Consider the following 20,986-nt stretch of genomic DNA (forward strand, 5'->3'; position numbering starts at 1 on the left):
TGCAACGCGTGAGGGGGAAACCACCACAGCCGGGTCCCCCCCCCTCGATTCACCGCCGAGTCCCCGCCGGTGACACAGAAGGGAGATGCCGGGCAGGCGCCGGAGGACGAACCTCGGGACAAACCTCCCGGTGCCGCCCGGCGCCCAGCTCTGCCCCGGCCTCTCGCCATGGCCCCAGCGGGCAGGGCGCGAGCGCCCGCGGAGGCACCGGCCATGCCCACCCCCGGCGGTGGCGGAGCCCGGGCCGGCAGCCGCGGGAGGAACCGCGGCCGGACTCGGCCCGCAGGGCTCCCCGCACCCACCCGCGGAGCAGCCCGCCATCGAGGGCCTCTCCTGCCGCCCTGCGCTCCGTGCCTCGGCACCACCCCCGGCGAGCCGCTCGCCCCCTCCCGGGCCGCCCCGCAGCAGGCGGCAGCCCCGCAACGCTAACGCCAGGGCACCCCCGCTCCGCCCACCCAACGCGGCCCGGCCCGCTCTCCCCCAAAATGGCCGACGCTCCCTGCCCGCCCTCGCCCAGGGCCGGGGGAGGGCGCCGGGCCCGGCAGCCCCCGCCCCGCACCCCCTGACGTCAGGCACCGCCCGGTACCGCGCTCCCTCCCCTCATTGTCAGCGCCCGCACCCGCCGTCCGCGCCCGGAGCCCCCGCGGGCTGCGGCCGCCCGAGCCCGGGGCTTGGAGCGCTCGGCGGGCGGGAGGCTGGGAGGGAGGCCCGGCCGCTCCAGGTAGGCGGAGGTGGGCGGCGGGGGCGCGGGCGGGGGGTGCCGCAGCCCCGCCGGACCGGCGGGGCGGGGGAGGAATTCGAGGCATCCGCTTTGTCTCGGCGGCCGCAGACCGCCTTCCCCTGCCCGGGCGGGGACGCGGGGCCGGTGTGGCGGCGGCGGCGGCGGCGGGGAGGGGGAGGACCCGGCCCCGCGTCCCCGCCGGGGCCTGGAGTCCCGCTCGGAAATGGAGCCGCCGTCGGGCCCCTTCCGACGTGACCGGAACCGCCGCTTTCCTGACCGGAGAGCGGCCCCGCCAGCGCCCGGCCCCCGCCCGGGAAGGGCACGGTGCCGGGGGCCGCGGCGGGCGGGCTGCGGAGCGGCGGGACCCCCGCCCGTCTGCGGGGCGGGCTGCGGGGCGGCTGGACCCCCGCCCGTCTGCGGGGCGGGCTGCGGGGCGCCGGGACCCCCCTGCCCGTCTGCGGGGCGGCGGGGCTGGGGAGGTTTCCAGGCGCTCAGACCATGGGGTTGCTGTGAATAACCTTGTGTTTTTTCCCTCGCTGCAGCCTCGCTCACTTTCCCGTGGCTGATTTTGTGCTGATCCCCCTTTCTTTCCCCAGCCCACCCACAGTTACTGTGTAATTAGTAACGTTCTCCCTTTTATACGTGAGCTTCTCCTCTGTTAATCACTTTAGCTGTCTTTGCTCCTCCGTCGTGCGGGAACTCGCTGATGGAGCGTCGCGAAACCTTTCTTTTTCTCGTCATAAAATTTCTTGGAAGTAGCACGTCGGGCTCTGCCAGGTGTCCCACGTGCTGGTGTGTGAGGCGAGCGGAATGGCAGACCTGTGGTGCCTGTCCTTGGTGACCCTGCTTTCTTTGCAAATCTCTTCTTTTTTTTTCTTCTAATGCTGCATCTGAAGCCTTTAAACCAATTAAACACAAGTTAAAGTGACCGTCCCAACTAATGAGCGCGTTCGAGTTAGGCACGGTGGGATTAGAATTTAATTGGCGCAGAAATTCTGTTAAAATCTTCCACAAAAGTCACGGGAAGGAGTGCTCGTCAGCGCAGCGCGCGTCGGGGCTGTTCCTTACGAGGCCTCTCGCCGGGAGCGGCCGGCGCGGGCGAGCGTCTCTCCCCGTGGTACCGCACAGCGATGACAGTGAGAGAGGGAAGTATTTTTACAACCCTGGAGTAGTCTCAGGCATTCGGAGTTTAGGGAAAAAATGCAGTTACTTACCACATACCTCCAGTCTCTTGGCGGAGATGCGCATCTCCCAGCCCGCTGGGCAGCGAGGACGGACGGTGCTGCTCCGCGGTGCTGCTCTCCGTGAGCGCGCAGCCGGCAGCGGTGGGCTCTGGTCAGTTCACGCAGCCCGTGGTCGCTGCCGCGTTTCGGCAGGGCCGGTGTGCTCCGTGGTCGTTCCGCGTCCGCTGCTCCCACAGAAGCAGAATTCCTCCGTTGTGGCAGCTCCGTGGCGGCGAAGACGGCAGAAAACGGCCGGTGCTGCCTGCCGGGCTGAGCCCCCCGCCCCGGGGCTCCGAGAGGGAGCGGGCGTCGTGCGGGGGGCTGGGGTGCAGGACCCCTCCGGGGCGCGGGGCCCCTTGCCGGGGTTGCGGCCGGGCAGCTGGGGCCGGCCGGACGCTGCGGGGAGGAGGACGTGGAGAGCTGGTCGCCGTGTTGCTGTTGGACGTGTGGCTGAAGGCTCCTGCGGGCAGGAGGGAATCCGGGGTAAGGGGGAGCGGGGGAACGGAGCAGTTCAAGAGCAGGCAGGACCCCGTTAACTACCCCCTGTGCCTCTGTTCTGGGCTAAGCAGCCCTTCAGCCTCAGCTTCCCCGTAATCCTGTAAACGGTGAAGTTTCTTCACTCCAGTACAGGGCAATCTGACCAATTTCTACTTTCTAGGAAGTCAGAATAAGTTACGGCAATGTGGGCTCTTCGCTAGCCCTCTGGCTTTCTCTGTGCTCTGCAAATTTGGCCCAGCTGAGAGTTACTGAATTTATTTATTTAATGTGAGTTAGGAAGTGTAGACAAAAATAGCTCTTGTTAAAAAAGAGTACTCTGAAATGTGGCTATTACCAGAAATGGTAATGTTTAAAAGCCCAGTATGCCTTATAATCTAGACCACATCATTTTTTTTGTTAAAAGGAGTTGGTGATTACATCTTTGAGCATGGTATTGTACACAGGCACTCTGAGGTTGCGCTCATCCTCCACAAAACCTTTCCTTCCCACCGAGGGCTGCGGTCGGTGAGGAGCCAGACGGTATGTGCCTCCTTCCTCATGGAAGCTTTTCAGAAAGTGTGGCTGGTGTGACTGAGCCAAATGGCAAAATAGGACAATTTTTATACAACTGTTACACTAAAAAGAAGCAAATAATCTTTTTAGGAGGCCATTTGGGTTGGAAGATTCACGTGGTGGTGACGATTAGGAGCAGTCATATCTTTTGCACTAACTAGTGCAGCGCAGGTCGTAGGAACCCGTAAGACGTGTTGGAAGGGAGAGCACTAGTTGTGGTGGTTACGGCTTTGCTGGTTAGGTCTTCACAAGTCTAAGGCCTGTCGTACAGCCTTTTTGCCTTGGGTAAGGTTTGGAGCTGCACACGTGAAGCAGAAAGCACGAGAGTTCTCAAAGACTTGGTGTCAGCTGATGGGCAAGCGTCGCTTGCCAGCACGTCCTGCATCCCTGGTGCTGGTGCTCTGCTGCATCCTTCCACACTGCTACTCCCTCTGCGTTAGGCAGGCTGTGTCTTTCGAGGGCTCTGAGGCCTTTGGTTTGATCTCCTCCTCTCGCGGCAGTCACCGAGGGTGGGACTTGTCTCCCCGTCCCAGCTCAGCTGGTGGCCAGGGTGGAGGGGAAGGCGGCCTCACCCTGGGGATGGCTGCGGCCACCCGCTGCAGACCCGCCGGACGGTCACATCGCTCTGGGTTTGAGGGTTTGGAGCTGGTGACGGAGTAAGTTTTGTGGAAAACCCACAAACCGTTTGCCTTTAGTTGGCCAGATTCAGGAGCCTTCGTACCCCCCTGACTGCGGAAGGCACTGCGGGCATGGCGTTCCCACGGCGTCGGCGGGGCTGGGGTCAGTTCAGCAGCCTGCAAATCAGAGCGCGGTTTGAAGCGTGGTGTTGGACGCCAGCCACCAAAATGGGGCAGTTTAGACCTTAATCTTCTTGTGTCTCTGGCTTTGTCTGCCTAGGTTTTGGCAGTGGTGTTCCCAGGCTAGGCCCTGCTCGGGGCAGGTAAGGAGCTGTGCACGGTTCTGCCCTGTGCTCTTTAACCCTCGCCGGGGTGGAGCAAGATACGCAGGTGCGAGAGGCAGCCCTACCTAAGCGCGCAGGCAGTTTCTGTTTCCTTCTCTGTGAAACAGAGCTGAGACTATTTCAGTGCTTTCTTGCAGCGGCTGTGCAGCACATTAACCGTTTGCATTCCTCAACGTTTGAGATTCTTACAGAAACACAGTCCGGAAAGGTGAATGCACTGTTGCAGCAAAGGGCTGAAAGGAGAGAGGGTGTTCAGAAAACAGGAGTTTTAATGTTACACTTGCCAGTCAGCCCTGCCGTGTGGCCGTTTGCCATGACAGCTGGATAAGCTCTGCCGATGGTGGAACTGGTTATGATCCACACCAGCAGCCCCAGGAATGGATCAGTTATTTGCTTAGGAACAAAGCTGCCAAAATGCATGCCTAGAAAGTGTAAGGAAGCGTCGCCTGGTGAGTTTGTTTGTGTGTGACAGTGGGCAGATGAGAGCTGCTGCCGGCTGCTGCAGCAACCTCAGCGTGGAGGAGAGACGGGGATCTTCGCATCCTCTCCAGTCACAGTTTTGGGGAGCGCTGACACGGTGGGTTTGCCTTTCCCCTTGTCCTGGCTGCCTTCTCCTCCGGATGCCCTTTCCAGCCCTACCCCTGCCAACGCAAACTCTGTGCAGCCATGTGGAGGGAGCTGATCTGGGTGAAAATTAACCATCAGCCTCCCCCCCACCCCCTTTAACCCTGCCTAATTCCCAGCGTGGCTGCAGGGTTGCTTTTGTCTCGTGAGGAGAAGGGAGTGCGGGGCTAGAAGGGGGCAGGCACAGTGCAGGGCCACCTCAAAGTGCCTGTAAAGCTTCCTTCTGAGGATCTGGTCTGAAGTCTGTGAGGTCCACATGCAGCGACAGCATCCCCTGAGCGCATCAAGCCTTGCTGCCTGTGTGCCTTTGTATCTCTGCCACCGCCACCTTGCCTTCGTGGTGGCTTTGGAGGTGCTGCCTTTGCAAGGTTCCTGCTTGCACAGAGCACTGGCCAGCTCTGGGCAGCAGGAGTCCAGACACTGCCTTTAGAGGACTTCAGGGGAAAAGTTCCTGTGTTTAAGTCCCAACAATTTTGGCCCTGCTTGTCAGGGCTTTCCTGGATTGGGCAGACCTCATATATCTTCTTCGCAAAGTGACTTCTGAGACGTAGCATCTGGGGTCTGATCAGCTGTGTTGTACTTGGGCCAGCAAAATGCTCTTCTGGAGAAAGGCACTGGTCTCACGTGTCTGAATACTTTGTGTGAGCTGGAAGCATCTGTACTGCTGCTCCTTGGCCCGCCGCAGCGTAACACCAGCCATCCCGAGCCGCCTCGTCCCCTGGGCCGCTCCGGCTCTCGGGAAACTGGTTGCCCACCAGCCAGCCGTGCTCGGTGCCAGCCCTCGTGCTCCCGTGGTGGCAGACAGGGGCAGATCCCACTGCTCACCAGTGGGCTTCTGGGTGCAGGAGTGGGGGGGGACACTTGTGCTGCCAAGCACAGGCGCTTCCTCACCATCCCTCACCGTCTGCCCTCACTCGGGAGGAGCGTGGGGTGGGTTTGCCCCTTCCAGTCATGAAGGGCAAAGTGTAGGCTGTAATGATTTTAATCAGTACTGCGTGGACTAGCCCCCGCATGTAAACATTTATGGGTCTGAATTTACATAGCTAGTTGGTTTTTAATTAATAGATTAAGTCATAGTTTGACCTGCCATACAGCCCAGGCCTTGGTATCAAACCTCACTTAGTATCAAATTAACTCATTAACCTCAACGTTTTTGAGGTTTGTGATTTCAAATTGCAAACGTGATGGGTGGGGTGGGGGGCGTTGGTGAATAGAAATAACTCTTTTTGCCATGAAAACCCACGTTCCTTGGTTGGATTTGTGATCGTGTGGCTCACAAGTAGCAGGACAGATTTCATTCGGACACGCTGCAAACGGCGCTGTGGCCGAGACCGGACACGCAGCCCCGAGTGTGCCTGCGCGCTGCTGAAACAGCAGAGCAGCAGGAGACGAGAACCCGGGCTTTCTTAGCCGTGGTAGGAATCGGCTTTGGTGGTTAATGTTACAAAACCCCTGAAGCTGGGGCTCAAGTGTCAGGCTGCACAGTAGGAGAGAAGAGCGTCCGCGTCTGTAGGCGGGTGATGCGGGAGGGCTGCCCGCGCTGCGTCCCGGCAGCCGTGCCGGGCAGCTGAGCGGTGTCCTGCCCGCTGGCAGAGCACCTCTGGGCAGGACAGCAGGCGTCTGCTCCAGAGGCGCGGGAGCAGGCGGCAGCAAACAGGCTGCCTTGGCAGGGGAAGTGCCGCGGTAGAAAAAGGTGGAGTAGGGGCGAAGGAGCGTGCACGTCGTCGTGTGACGTGGCCAGACCCGTGTCCGTACTTCCCGTGTATGTGTTGCAGTGTTCTAATTGACCTCTGAAGTGGTAGCTTCATCCTAAGCTGAAAACGTGCCTTTCTGCATGACTGATTATGATGAGCATAAGCTCAAGCAACTCTAATTAGCTCCAGCATGTTCCTCTTTACCTTGAACGCTTACTTTTCACGTTTCCCGCTGTTGTCGCCTGCAGTCCAGATGCCTGCAGAGAGGTGACACAGCTCAGGGCTGCGGGCTTGCTGCTGCCTGGTGTCGTCAGCCCTGCCACACCGTGCTGCGTGCGGCGGGGAGTGACAGATTTTGCTGCAGTGCTGCACCCTCGTTACGTGTTGCAGCAAAATCTGTCAGACTTTGTTTTTATGTTCATTCGCAAAACTGCTTTTCTATGCATTATCTGGGTTTTAAGCTGCAGCTTCCCTGCTGGGCTGGTTTGAAAATCGCAGGATGTGTTTCCAAAGCTGCGAGGAGGCTGCAGAGGCTCCAGGCTTGCGCTGATCATCTGATTCCACTGCAGCACTTGGAGCTGCCTGTGCCTTTGAGGTGCCCGTGCCTCACGTGGGAGTGCAGTGGGTTACCTTAAAGGGAAAATCTGATGAAACTGCTTCAAGAACTTGTTGTTACATGTGATATCTTAGTGGAATTTACCAGAATAGAAAGGAGATTCCTGACCTAGGATCTGGAACAGAGCTGAAAAAACATTAATTCCTCAGGTAGTGTGAATCATTTGGAAATATGTCTGTTTTTACTGCAGAACAGTAATTCCTGTGTGATAATAAATAACTGTTAGTACTGCATTGTGAGAATGTGAACTTGGAGCAGTCTAGAAATCCTAATGAAGCTTCTCACTCTGTTGGTTGTATACCATGCTGTATAGCTACTGTTTGGGATTGTTTTTAGTGTTGTTGAGTGTGATTAATGTCTTAGCAAAAGGTATCCTGTGTGATGTGGGTGTTGATGTTTCTATGTGAGATTTGGCTGTACTAGATTACAAACTGCCTGCATATGCGCTGAAATTCTCTGGATGTTGCCTTCAGGTAGCTTTTTGTGTTGGGCAGAGCGTAGCAGCAAGAAGCGGAGTTCGGAATAGGGCATTTCTGTCTGGACTGAGCAGGGGTACTGTGGAGGGGAGAGCAAGGACCATCAGTGTTTTGGCAAAGCTGTGAACCTGTGTCTGAAAGAGAATGTGGGAGCAGTGCTATAACCTGCTGTGGTGGGGGGGGACTGTTTTCCCGGAGTGGTTTGAAGATGGGGGGGCTCACTGTGTGCTTCATCTCTGCAGAGTGTAGACAGCAAACGCGCTCCTGATAGCCGAGCGTTGAATAGCTACAGATGTGAGGCTGGCTTTAGGCACAGCGGAACAGCAGCTGCCGAGTGCGGAAAAGCAGTTGTGCCCTGCTGACTGCCTTGACTGCCCAGTGGCACCTGGATTGCCCTGCACCACTCCTGTGCCTGGGTCCCTTCCCTGCATCTGCTCCGAGCAGTAGTGGCAGCCACCATTCTCTAGCTTTCTTTCCCTGGCTGTCTTACAACAGAGACGTGCTCCCAAGCCCTTATCTACAGATCCTCTCCATTCACTTTTTCCTCCGCTGCCTACATTTTGAGCTGATTTGCAGAGCAGGGCTCTTTTTTGCCGTGCCTGCACACCCCACCCCCCCGTTGTTTTTTTTCTTTCTTTCTTCTTTTCTGAGAGCTCTGTGCCCTGTGTGCCTCCAGTGAGTGCTGGGGCATGTGGCTGGGAGGGCTCAGCAGTCCTCGCCTCGGAGCCCAGCTGTGCTGTCTGTGTGCTGGTGGGCTCGCAGACCACCTCTCCTCTGCAGGGCTGGCAGCAGCAAGCTGGGCAGGGTCAGCAGCGCATTGGTGGCATGGCAGTGGCCACATCTGGGGCTGCGTGAGTAACCGCACAGCGGGAGGGTCAAGGGAGAAGGTTGTTCTCTTCTGCTGAGCACTGGTGAGGTGGTGTCTGAAGTGTTGTGAGAGTCGGGTGGATCTTTCACTAGATCAGGTTGCTCAAAATCCCATCCAACCTGACCTTGAACACTTCCAGTGATGGGGCATCCACAACTTCTCTGGGCAACCTGTTTCAGTGCCTCACCACCCTCACTGTAAAAAATTTCTTCCTTATGTCCAAATCTAAACCCTCTTCTGGTCTGAAACCGTTGCCCCTTGTCCTGTCACTACAGGCAGTGGTTAAAAAGTCTCTCTCTGTCTACTTTCATAACCTGCTTCATATACTGAATGGCCACAAGCAGTAAGGTCTCCCCAGAGTCTGGTCTTCTCCAGGCTGAACAACCCCAGCTCGCTCAGCCTTTCTCAACAGGAAAGGTGTTCCAGCCCTCGGATCATTTTTGTGGCCTCCTGTGGACACACTCTAGTTTTTCTGGGGACTCCAGAGCTGGACGCAGGACTCCCAGGGGGGGTCTCAGCAGAGTGGAGCAGAGGGGCGGAATCCCCTCGCTCGGCCTGCTGCCCACGCTGCTGGGGGTGCAGCCCAGGGGACAGTTGGCCTGGGCTGCAAGTGTATGTTGCCAGCTTATATCCAATTTTTTTGTCCAGCAGTACCCCCAGGTCCTCCTCTCCTGGGCTGCTCTCAGTCTGTATGATGCTGGGGATTGCCCTGACCCAGATGCAGCAAGTTGCAACATGGTAGGTTCTGACTGGACACAAAGGAAAACAATTTTCACCGTGAGATTAGTCTGACATGGGAACAGGGCCCCAGGGGTTGTGGCATCTCCGACTTGGGAGATTTTTTCCTGATGCAGTCCTGAGCAGCTTGCTTCAGCTTTTGACACTAGCGCTGCTTGGAGCAGGAGCTGGGCTCGGTTCTGTGACACTTGGGGTTAACTTTGTCCCCTTACTGGCAACCAAAATGACACAGAACGTGTGGATTTCCCACTCCTTCCCTCCTCTGTAGACGGGAACAGCCTGGTGGGGGAAGCGCTGTGGTCCCGTCCCGGTACAGCCAAGCCAGTGCTTCCTTCCTGTGAGACATCCTTCCTTCCTTCAGTCCAGGGAGCACAAGGGGAAAAGGACACGTCAGTACCAGCACGGGGGAGCGAGGTTAGCCAGCCATGCCCTGCACAAGGGCTGGAGGGAGACCCGCTGCTGCCGTTTGTGGCTTATGCTCGATTTTTCGCTCCCCGTTTCTTAATCGTGCTGTAAGGAAAGCATATGTCTTCTTGGCTCTGATCTTCATTTAGGATGGGTTTCAGATAAATTAATGCTTGGCATTAAGCCTGCAGATTTCCTCATTAGCATCTTGTGTAATGCTTGCAGGAATACGTGTGCTTCGGGAGCAATAGAATTTGTCTGTCTTCTGTCCAGAGTAGCTGTTGTCCGTTGTTCATTAGATACCAGTAGACTTAAAAGCAAATGCAGGCTGCCCAGTAGAACTGCCTCTTTCTTGTTAATATAGAGTATTTCAAGATTTCTGATTTTCTAGCAGCATGAAACTGAGAATTTGGAATAAAGTTTTCCCATGATAGTCGTGAGTTGGTTGGCGTCTTTAACCCTTTCATGCCCTATGGACGAGCCTGGTAGGAGCTGGATGAACTTCGAAGCTGGCGATGTATTCAGCCCTGTGTGTGGGAGAAGTACTGCTCAGCACCTTCCTGCTGGAAATCCTGTCCCACACGTCTGACTCCAGACAGCTTCTTAGCTGTGTACCGGAGGAGGCGGCTGGATGCCGGGATGATCTGCTCCCTGGGAAGTCACAGCTACTCTTCTGCTCTGTCAGTGCCCACCCTGGTCAGAGCAGTCACCATACACAAGCGAGCGGGGAATAACTCCGGCCCGTTTCTGGGAAGGGGGAGCAGAAGCTGGGTACCCCTCTGCCGTCTCTTTATGCGTTCAGGAGAATCCCAACGGGGGCTGCTGAATCCCCCGGCCAGTCACCAGGCCTTGGACCTCTAACTCGTGGAGAGCTTCAAGTCTTCCCTCACAGCTCTTAGCCCGGAGCAGGGGCTGTAGCACAGTGCACGTGGTCTCTGCCTGCCAGTGCAGCGGGACGCGCTCACCTTTTTGGGGCGTTTACCCAGCTTCTGGCGCAATGCTCTGCGTCCCGTGTGTGAAATGCCCAATCTCCTATCGAGACGCTCAGACTGCAGGTGAACATATTCTGTCCATAAATTCATCAGGGGTTCTGAGCGGGCTGTTTGCAGTGGCACGACTGCATGGTGTCACAACACCATCCTGGCAGCTTGTCTCAGAGCCTCCCCGTTGTCCATGGAGCATTTATTTTGAGGTTAATGTGTTGAAGTCCCCTCAGCTACGAGTGTGCTCTTACAAAGGCAGCGTATTTCTTAAAAGATCCAGGCTGTGATCTGTTTGTAAAAGTTATTTTATTTACTCTTGTGTTACCTGAGGGTATTTTCGGCAATAAATTGAACACAAAAGACTCCCGTTAGAGTTGTCCAATCCACCCAGCTCTCTTCATTGAATAAATCACATTTAAGAGAGTGACATAAGCTCCTGAATACTTCCTTTCATTTGACTTCATATTTGCCAGTGAATAAAACAGCTATGTTCTGAAGCTTCAGGGTGGAAGCTCGTGGGAAAAAAAAAAGGCCTGCTGTTATAAGAGAGCCCAAGATCACAATTAACATATGTGGTGTAGCCTAGGGGATGGAGTTCCCAAGCGTTCGTGTTGGGAGGCCGTGATGGATTTGGCGATCACTCGCAGTGCCGCGCGTTAGTGAGCCAGCCAGCCCTCATTTACCTGCGCAGGTCGTTGTGAAACGCTGTACCTGACGTTCACCTGGTGCAAATGGCTTCGGGGAGAAATCACACAGGCTTTGGCTGCGTCGCCAGTGAGTCAACGCAGCCAGTGCGATGGGTGGGGTGTCCGTCAGGGCTTCCTGCTGGGGCATCGTGCCTCGTCTTGCCTGCCTGCGGTCCTGCCTGCGGTCCTGCCTGCGGTCCTGCCTTCCTGCGGTCCTGCCTGCCTGCGGTCCTGCCTGCCCGCGGTCCTGCCTGCAGTCCTGCCTGCCTGCGGTCCTGCCTGCCTGCGGTCCTGCCTGCGGTCCTGCCTGCCCGCGGTCCTGCTGGCTCCTGAGCCATGCGGGGCTTGCCGAGCTGAGCTGGCTGCTCCCCGCAGAGCACCCCAAGCACCTCTGGAAGAGACCCCGAGCTGGCGATGGACCCTTGGTTTAGTGGCAGTACCCGAGGTCTTGCTTTAGAGCAGAGTGTGGGTTTCAGGGATTGCAAAAGGAGCAGATGGGAGACAGTCTCCTCCCTGCGCCGAAAGGTTCGCTTTGAGCCCGCAGCGATGCTGGGGTCCAGGGGAGCCCTGCAGATGGTCTGCATGGTGTAACGCAGAGGCAGTTCAAAGGGCTGACCGCTTAGCAGCATTAACCACTGCTGTTCCCCAGCCAGCTGAGCTGAGGGATGCTGCGAGTGTCTCCCTGCTCTAACAGATGTGTGTCCAAAAGCTGCAGAGCCGCACAGCGTTCCTGGTGCCGCTGGGCTCCGGCGCGTGTGAGCTGCCGCAGTCCTGCCGCTGCCAGCACGTACGCATGCACGCAGTGCACTCCAGGCTCCCGTGAAGACACAGCCCTGGCACTAGAAGTTTACAGTTCAAGTCTAAACCCTAGTTTGTTCTGCGAGCAACAGCAGTGGCACCTGTAAGCTGATTCATCTTCCCTGGCTTCCTCAGGGGCCCTTCCACAAGTCTGAATTGCTACTAATTGCAGCCTTCGTTCAGCCCCGTGCGTTTTGGCTACAGGCGCAGGGCAGGGCAGGCTGCTGAGCACGCCTGCAGAAGCTCTGCTGTCCACACATCCCAGTGTAGCGTCCTAAAATGGTGCCAGCAATTTCATCTTCTGCATCTGCACGAAGCAGGGCAAGTGTGGAGTTTGCGCCGGGGAGGCTGTGTCGGGTGTCAGCCGGGCCAGGGCAGGCTCCTCGCAGGGGAGCCAAGGGGAGCAGCAGCATACAGCGAGCTTTCCAGAGGCTTGGGGTAAAACTTGTACTGATTTGGGGGATTTTGGTGATCACGTTTCTTTCTAGTGGCAGGGCTGTTCTGTTCAGTGGGTGGATAGCAATGCTAATGGTTTATAAAGTGGACCTACAGGAGAGCAGTTAAAACTGGGCTTACGCTTGAATATGGAATTTTATTAGAGTAATTAGTCCTAGATGTCAGCTGAGAGTTATTGAGTTAAAGGGCTGTTAGTAAAGATTAATGAAAAATTAAAGTTCAGACATTTATTTAAGTGAATGATCGTTTTAAATTCAGGTCACGTTTTATTTCCTCGTGCTGCCGTGCCATCAGTCTGAGGGTCTTGCGCGGTGCCTGCCAGGCCTGCGCAGGGCGAGTTCCCGCGTGCACGGAGTCGAGGGAGGCGCAGGGCAGGGTGTGCGGAGAGGTCGAGGCGCCTGTCCCGAAATGCGGCTGAACGTTGTTCGTTTGTCCAAGCTGTTCCCAGAAGATTTTCCCAACTGGTACTGAGGAGTGCTAGGGGACAGCCCTGAGCTGTGGATCGGTGTCATCGGTGCTGCTCGATGTTCGTGCAGTTCTTGGCATGGCTTGGCCTGGACCTTGCCAGCCATCTGGGGTGGCTCCGGAGCCAGCGAGGACTGTCCCGTTTGGAGGCAGCGCAGGTGTGATGGGGCAGGGGAGCTCGTTCCACACGAGTTGGCCCTGGGGCAGGGGACGGACCTAAGCAAGGCTCACTGCTGACATAGGTGTACCCTTAAGTGCTCTCTTGGGTCAGCAGGGTGACAGTGCCGTCTCCGCGGGGCTGCTCATCAGCCCGGCCTTAGGCGGCAGACGAGGATCCGGTGAAGTTATCTGACAGTCCTGCCCGCTCCCTTTTTTGTATCTGTGGAGGGTGCCTGGACTCTTTTCTGTCGAATGCGGAGCTGGGCACTCGGTGCTGAGGCCGTGCTCCCTGCTGCGGGGGGCTCAGCCCTGCGTACAGGGGGGCTGGGGGGGACGTGGGAGCGAGCCAGCGAGCAGCAGCACGGGCGGCTCGTGAGCAGAGCAGTGCCTTGGAGTGCTGCGCAGCACGGCGTTACCTGCTGTCTCTGCCCGATGCCCAGGTGACGCAGCGATGCCTTGGTGATCCCTTCGTGTGGCCGTGCACTCCCGAGTGCAGCCCTGTAGCCGAGCCCTGATGACAGTGTCACGTCTCAGGCTCCAAAGTCCTTGGAAAAACAGAAAAATTACTTCACCTGCTGTGTGTACAGCTCTTCTCTCAGTGTGTCCAGAGCATGACTTGCCCTTTTCACAAAATATGACTTTGTAGGTAGGTGGAAGCCTGCTCTTACATCTCTGCTTGCTGCTGTGAGTCCACCCGTTCTCTGTTTGGGTGGTTCGCTCGCCGGTGGTGCAGGACTTGGCCTGGGGTCGGTTTCGGTTTGGGTTCTGAAGTACTTTTTCTGTGTGTCCAGCTTATTCTCCGTTGTGGGCTCGCCATTGCTCTCAGCTTGGTGGCATCTCTACGTTTTCTCAGCCTCCTTTCCGCTCCGTTACCCATGCTGCTAATGAGACTGCTCAACAGACCCAATGGAGGGGTTGTGCTAGGAAAACATGAGAGGGAAGATCACTGTTTGTCACGTTTCTTATATTCTTCCCCCAACAACCATTGCTGGCAAAATTCAGAGACAGATTCTGGGCTACACAGACCATTGTCTGGCCTCCCACAGGAGTTCTCATTGTCTTTCTTTTTTATTATTGAAAAGGCTTCTCATTTTCACACTGAATCAGGGGACAGTTTCAGAGAGTCCTGGGTTTTCTGGCTCATTATGGATTCATCTAGATGTGTGTTTCCCGCTCTGCTTATGGGAATCTGCATGGGATACGGTGTCAAAAGCCTTAATAAAGTCAAGATACCTTACGTCTACTGCTTCTTCAGCTATGCAGTGTGACTCTTACCCAGTTTAACAAGGGTTAAAGTAGTTACTAGCAAAGCTATGAATTTGAATGTCCCATTTCTTTCTCCATTTTCACAAACTTACGTTCTTCATACTTCAGGCTCTGCCTTCAGCTTGGTTTTGGAGATGACAACCTCCCTAACCTGGAATCGGTCTCCTTTATCAGAGTTCAGGCTAGTTAGCAGGATTATCTGTTGCTCTTGATGATGAGCAGAGTCTTGTTCATTGAGGCTAGCACAAAACTACCTACCTAAAAAAAAAAAAAAAAGATGCAAATTAGGTTGTTAAATAATCTGTTGACAGCTATGTATTGGGTTGTGACACGGGACCAGAACATTCCCTCTGTGAAATTAGGTGTTGCTGCCTCCTTGCAGGGCCTCCACCTCCGGGCAGGTGTGGAGCCAAAGCCCTTCTGAAACAGCAGACGCTGAACAACACGGAAGCGAGCATGGAGCTACCTGTGTTCAGCCCCAGACTGGGTATTCGAGTTGTCTAGCCATGCACAGTCCTCTTGGGATTTAAGTCACCAAGGACAGGAGCAGGTCACCTGTGTCACCTTGTGTGTCAGCTTCAGGATCAGAGGATTTACCAGCAGACCTGGATGCTGGGTTTGCTTTGGCTTCGCCTTGTAGCTCTGCCCGCCTCCAGGCGCGTGCTGAAGGCAACATGTGGATGAGATGAACCCGTTCTTCACCCTGACGGTTAAGCCGCGCTGTTGTACCGTGTGGGATCCAAGGTTTTTACATCTCTTTGAAGTCATAAAGCAAAGCATAGCTGCTGCTTTGCCTGGCCTGCCAGAGAGGTCAGAGACCTGTCAATGAAGAACCACTGTCCGTGGTTTCCATCTCTGCCATAATCCTTGTTTCCCCCAGCTCCTGATGCAAATTTAGCAGGACAAATCTGTTCCTTCTTTTGTGATTATAAACTGGGCTTGACTCTCCTACCCAAGGCCATGATGTTTGCCCTGAATCAGACCACAAGTGTATCTAGCCCGGTATTTTTGCAGTGGCTAAGAACAGGGCCTGAGGGAAAAGAGCAGAAACAGGGAAAACCTGCGGTGAATGGTTCCTGCGTGCTCTCCCAGCCTCCGGCCCCTTGTGGCACAGGCACTTACAGAGCTGGATGTGGCTTCTGTGGATTTACTAACCCTCAAAAGACACCTGTGGTGTTACTTTATCTGTTTGCCCCAAACCCGTGGAAACTTTCAGCGTCTACAGAGTCCTGTGGCAGAGTTCAACAGCTTATCTGCATGCCATGAGGAGCAGCAGCTCTCCTTGTTTGTTGTGACTGCAGAGGCAGTGAACGTTTGATCATATCCCTCTTCTCCAAACTATTCATAATTTTATAGACCTGTCATATTCCTCCTGAGTCATTTCATTTTCTAGGTTGCATAGTTCTCGCTTGTCAGTGATTTCCTCTGCAGAAATCATACCTTCGACTGTCTTTGTTGCATGTGTTTTCTAGCTGGCAAGAGGCTGAGATGGGACCAGAATTACAAACAGCTTTGGAGATACTAGCACACCATGGGTTCATGCAGTGGCAAATGAATGGTTTCTTTTTGTGCTGTACTTATTTCCTAGTAACAAATGTTAGACTTGATTTTTGACCACTGTGGAACCATGAGCTAGTATTTTCCTCAGTGGCTGTGGTAAGCTGAAAGCTTGCTGTTTTACCTGTGAAGTTAGGGTGGTTTTTTCTATGTCTGTAAATTAATGCTGATCTACACAGAATGTCATCTGTCATTTCCCTAATGAGACTTGGTCCTTCCGTAGATCTTCAGAGTTAGCCTTTGCCTCTATGACCCTGAGCTCAGAGTGTCTTCAGCTGCTTTTGCTAACGTGTTAGAGGAATGCGTTGACGTCGGATGGCAGCGAGGGCAGGTCCTGCATTGCTGGTGTCACGTGGGGGCATTGGCTTCTCCGGGAAGGTGCGAGTTCAAAGTTGAAGTGCAGATCCAGCAAAGCTTTCTGGAGGTAAACCCATTTCTGCTGAAGTGCTTATGCAGGTGGGAGCTAGTAAGAGCTCTGTCACTGTTTTCCTTTAGAAGTGCTCCTGGTAGCTGTGGGCAGTCAGAAGTTTCACTGATGGAGAAACGGTGCCTTCCTGTGCCTCTTCCTTCCTTGCTCCGGTGCTGCTCGCTTTCACCCTTAGTCATACCTTGTACTCCTTTGTGCTGGGACAAACATTTTTCTGTTCACTAATTACCACTCCACTAATGTCCAGTCTTACCTTAAGGCCGTTAGTTTTAGCCCAGAGAAGTCCTGCATGGACGCTTGGGCTGGGAGTCTGTGAGTGTGCGTAGCAGGGGGGATATGCAGCTGGAAGTGCGCGAAGGCATCAGATCCAACTCGGCCAGCGCACGCTGCTCCAGCAGCTGCAGTGTTAGGACAGCTGGGGACATCCCTGAGCAAGCAGCAACAGACCCAGTGCTTGTTTAAATGGCTGAAGTGGAGCAAAATGTAGGAACCCAGACTGCAGCACAAGCAAGGGAACTTGTGTTTTCATCGGAGTATGGACCTCAGGAAAGACGACTTGTAAACCTCATGACAAATAGGCAGTCAAAGAAGGAGGACCTGGGGAATTCCTTGAACAAATACAATCAAAGGGTATCTCCTTGGGTAGACTAGCTCAAAAAGCCTGGAAAGTGCCATCTCTTAGTTCTAGAGTGTTATTGTATGGTCTGAGAGCCATTGCTGTGGCAACAGATTTTTCAAATGCTGCTTTATTTTGGTGGGGTGTCCAAAACAAAGTTGAAGATAGGCCATGGGACTAGCTGTGCAGCAGTGCATCTAAAGACCCGTCAGGGTTGCTGGGGAAGCCCAGCAGCAGTGGTTTGGGGTTTGGTGTGATGCCCTACAGCCTTTTTTGGGTGAATCAGACATGGCGCTGTGACTTTTGGAGCTGCTCCCTGGCAGCAGCGGGCAGCCTAGGACCCTGCGCTTCGGGATGGTAAGCCAAGCTGCTGCTTTCTTCTGAAATACCCTTCAAACTATAAGGACAGCAGCCCTGCTGGTGCTAGAAAAAACAGTCGGGGCATGCATTGGAAAGCTAGGAGCACACGCTGTCACACTGAACACTGGGGATTGCTGGGGCTGCCTGCGCGGGGGTGAGAGGTGCATCCCGTTGTTCTCTGCTCGCAGGGCTGAGCAGCACGCTGGGAGATGTTAGGTGGTTTTTTCCTGCTTAGTCTCCCCGCACGGCTTGGCCCTGCAGCCACATTGCTGTCTTGGCCTCCAGACACTGGTGCCGATGTGAAATGTAGCTTCTTTTGGGCCTGTACTCTTCCTTTTTCCAAAACTCTGCTCTGTCTCAGCTTTTGAGATCTGCTGGGAGTTTGCTGAATTGCTATTCTGTGCCAAGGCTGGGCAGGCACCTACATACAGGCTGGTTGCCTGCTTGTGCTTTCATTTCTGGCCAAGGCAGAAAACAGATGGCTCAAGTAGCTGCAGCAGTTCAGGGCAGTCAGTAGCTATGGCAACTCCCCAAGCTGTTCTTGTGGTGGGTGTGAGGGAGCTAAAAAGCTTTCATTTTAGCACTTACAAACTTCATTGATTGATTTCTTCCAGGAAGAAAGTCGCAAGAATAACTAGTTTTCTGTGCCACTAGGTCCATGAGCTCATTTTTTTGGAGCAATCCCCATTTTCTGTAGGGTTTGTAGGGATCCATGTGGAAACATCTGAATGGCTGAGCCAGGCGTTTGGCCGGGAAAGCTCACAGCAATCGAAGGAGTGTTCCTGCAAATGAGCTGGCTTGGATGTCCTTCCAGCACTCTGTTGGGAGCGTGGAGTGTACCCTGTGTCAGGCGGGATGCAGAGAAACATAGAGTACGCTATGATTTTTATGCCAACAGGGGTATATCTGTGCCCATGTGGCTCTCGGGTATGATGCCAGGAAGAAGGTGAAGGTTAAGGCTGCCTATGTCTAATAAGCAAAGTTATTCAGCGATGGTTATAAGTACTTGAAGCTGATCTTATTAGGTGTGTCGTACCAGGGATGCCTTTCCCAGGTCTGCAGATGTTGCTGGACGTTGCTGTGGGTTTATGTTTTTTGGTACTTAGCCCATTTATAGTGTGGTGCTTGTCAGGTGCGCGGCGTTAGTCCTGTCTGACCTGGCTAGGTGTTTGGGATGGGACAATGCAAGAGCCCAAGAAGATGGTAAGAGCTCTACTGGGTGAGAGCAAAGGTTTACCTACGCTGTATCTCATCTCCAGCAATGGCTAGAAATGGACTCCCAGGAAGGAGGATGGGGACAGGGGACACGTACAGCGATGCAGGCCAGAGGAGTCTCCTGACCTCCAAGTCTGGGCTCGGAGACTTGCTGAGCTGGGTCCCTGTCCCTGTGACCTTGAGGGATTTTTCTTCCGTCAGTTAGTCTAGTTGCTGCTCTGTGAACCCATGAGGACTTTTAGCTTCCACAGCATCCTGCAGCAAGGATTTCCCCAGTGTAACACCCAGTACAAGCAGAAGCAGAGCGCTGAAAAGAGTCAGCCCAACTAGAGACAAGCAGAAGGGCACAGGATGGGAAGAGATAGTGGAAACACCAGTAGGAGCTGGAGCCGCTATTACTGTCCCAGCGTTCAGCGCAAGCATGACAGACGAGGGTGGAGGGGATAGAGCTGTGCTGAAGGGTAAGATTTGTGGTGGCCAGATAAAGAGGTTAGAAGAGCAAGTGTAGGAGGCAAGCTTGTTAAAGTGACAATGTGGAAGATAGGTCTGAGAAGAGCTTTTACTATATGCTAAATATCTGGGGAAAATGGAAGTCTGAGAAGCGGAGAGAGGTAGAATGAAGTGGTGTGGGAGAGGAGAAAAGGAACAGAGGAGAGGGCACTGTAGGTCAGCCCAAGGTGCCCATCTTCTCAGCATCCTCTCTGCTCCAGTGGCCAAAAGTAGATGTTGGGGAGGAGCATGGCAGAATAGCAAACGCACAGTAGGATTCCCCCCTCGCCCACTTCCAGGGACTTCCTGATTAATAGGACTTTGTGTTCTTTGTATTCAATAATCTTTGAAATATAGTTCCGTGAATTTTTCTAATAATTTTCTGGATCTGTATAAACTTTTGGCATCCATAATATCCTGCAAGAGGTGATTTCCATGGTTTCACTGCTTGCTCTGAACCTCCCCGCAGTCTTTCCAGCTGATGCCCATGAGTTTGTATTTTATGGATGGCAGCAAACGTCAGCTGCCTCTGCTCCTCTCCTGGTTTGGTGGCTGCGTTAGTACCTCCTTCCCCCATCAGCTGGCTCTGTTTCGGGCTGATGGGGTGGTCCTGGGCAGTCTCCTTACGTGCAGCCTTTGTGAGATGGGCAAGCCAGAAGCCTAGAGCACTCGAGACTGAGCAATACTTTTCTCTCCCGGTTTACATTCCTCGTCTAATACTCTGCTTGTTTTTTGTACTGCTGTTAACATTGAACCAATGTCTTCATAAATACTGGAGTATCCCTGAGGAGCCCAAGGCCCCTTTCCTCGAAAGGGGCAGTGCTGGAGAATTGCGGATAAAAACCAGTGACAACTGGGTACAAAGTAGACAACAGGCGAAATGCTGATCTTGTGGTGGGACAGTTGGGAAACTTCAGTTTGTCTGAGGCTCTTGGAAAGTTTGGATCCTGCGGCTTTGAGCCAGCCCTGGGTGTTTCAGCTCCAGGCGGCCGCTTGACTCTAGCGCACGTTATGGGGGTGGAGGGATGGTGACTGCCGTGGTCCCTGAAGCCCTTGCAAAGAGGAGCCTGACAGAGGTGGGAGGGAGGGACAGATGCAGGGGTGAAGGAGGTGGAAGACCTCCATGTCCAATAAATATTACAAAGGCAGCACTGAGCTGGGGCTGCTTTTCCCATGCCATCCGCAGGATGCTGCCAAGTTTGTGACTCGCTGGAGAGATGCCTGCATAGTGTTTGTGAAATCAAATGTGACAGTAAAATCTGTTTCTGAGGACAGTACAAGTAGCAGCATGGGACACTGAGTCAGAGAAGAAAAACATTGTCCTCAGCTTTGATTCCAGTGCAGGATGGGGCATTTTTCTTCAAACAGCGTGAAGAAGGCAGGAAGGTAATTCCCGAGGTCTTTCATGTGATGAGGTCCCCAGCTGTCCCACCAACTCTTCTGCTTGCCTACAATACATAAAAATGTGTTGCTGAATTCAAATATAAGGTGAATTTAGAGCTTGTCAAAGTAGGTAACTTGTCTGCTACCATGTACAAGGCATTTTTTGATACCTGGCAGATAGGAGCAGCATGCTGAGGGGCTTTGAAAGTATCAGTCCGTTTCTGATCAAGAGCTCCACAGCACAGGTAACACCCTCCTGGCCATGGGGTTCCCAGGGCAAGGATGCCACCAGCTGCAGGGCTCTGTTTGGCACTTAGGCAGGTTAACACCATCGTTTGTTGCTGGGAGGAAGATGCCGCATCTAGTCACCAAGTGCTCAGACCTGGTCTCAGTGAGTCTTTGTTTGTGAGTCTGTGCAGTGCGAGGCAAGCAGTGGTTTCGAAGGGGAGCCACAGGAGAGCAGTAGCAGCTTTGTAGACAAAAGCAAAATCTCTGCTGCGCACAGTAATGCAACAGTGACTGTGTCTGCTCAAACACCAGCGCTGCTCAAAGCATCTGCTGTGGGCAACTGAGGGTGGCTTTATGCTCTGCTTCCTTCACGTTGTCCCTGCCAGCTCTGTGCAGAGAAACTCCTTTTATAGTGCCCGGAGCAGAGCAGCACCGAGGAGTTTGGTGGGTGATGGGAGTGCTGACGTAGGGTCGGTGTGACTCGGTGACATGCCAGGTCATCTCCTGCATCTGCAGAGCCTG

At 54.3% G+C, this 20,986-nt stretch overlaps 1 protein-coding gene across 3 annotated transcripts in view; it reads left to right on the forward strand.

Moving 5' to 3' along the window:
* Nucleotides 1-576: 576 nt before the first annotated feature.
* LUZP1 (leucine zipper protein 1) overlaps nucleotides 577-20,986 on the forward strand; it is a 42,780-nt gene continuing 22,370 nt past the window's right edge. Inside the window, exon 1 of one of the 3 annotated variants that reach the window (XM_075437827.1) lies at nucleotides 577-721. The gene's annotated coding sequence lies outside the window, so the exon portion shown is untranslated. Of the gene's footprint in view, nucleotides 722-6,878; nucleotides 7,039-20,986 lie in introns of those variants that run through there. The other 2 variants (XM_075437825.1, XM_075437826.1) reach the window with 2 other exon arrangements.

The sequence above is a fragment of the Opisthocomus hoazin genome, chromosome 17 (genome assembly GCF_030867145.1).
Source record: "Opisthocomus hoazin isolate bOpiHoa1 chromosome 17, bOpiHoa1.hap1, whole genome shotgun sequence".
Taxonomy (NCBI): Eukaryota; Metazoa; Chordata; class Aves; order Opisthocomiformes; family Opisthocomidae; genus Opisthocomus; species Opisthocomus hoazin.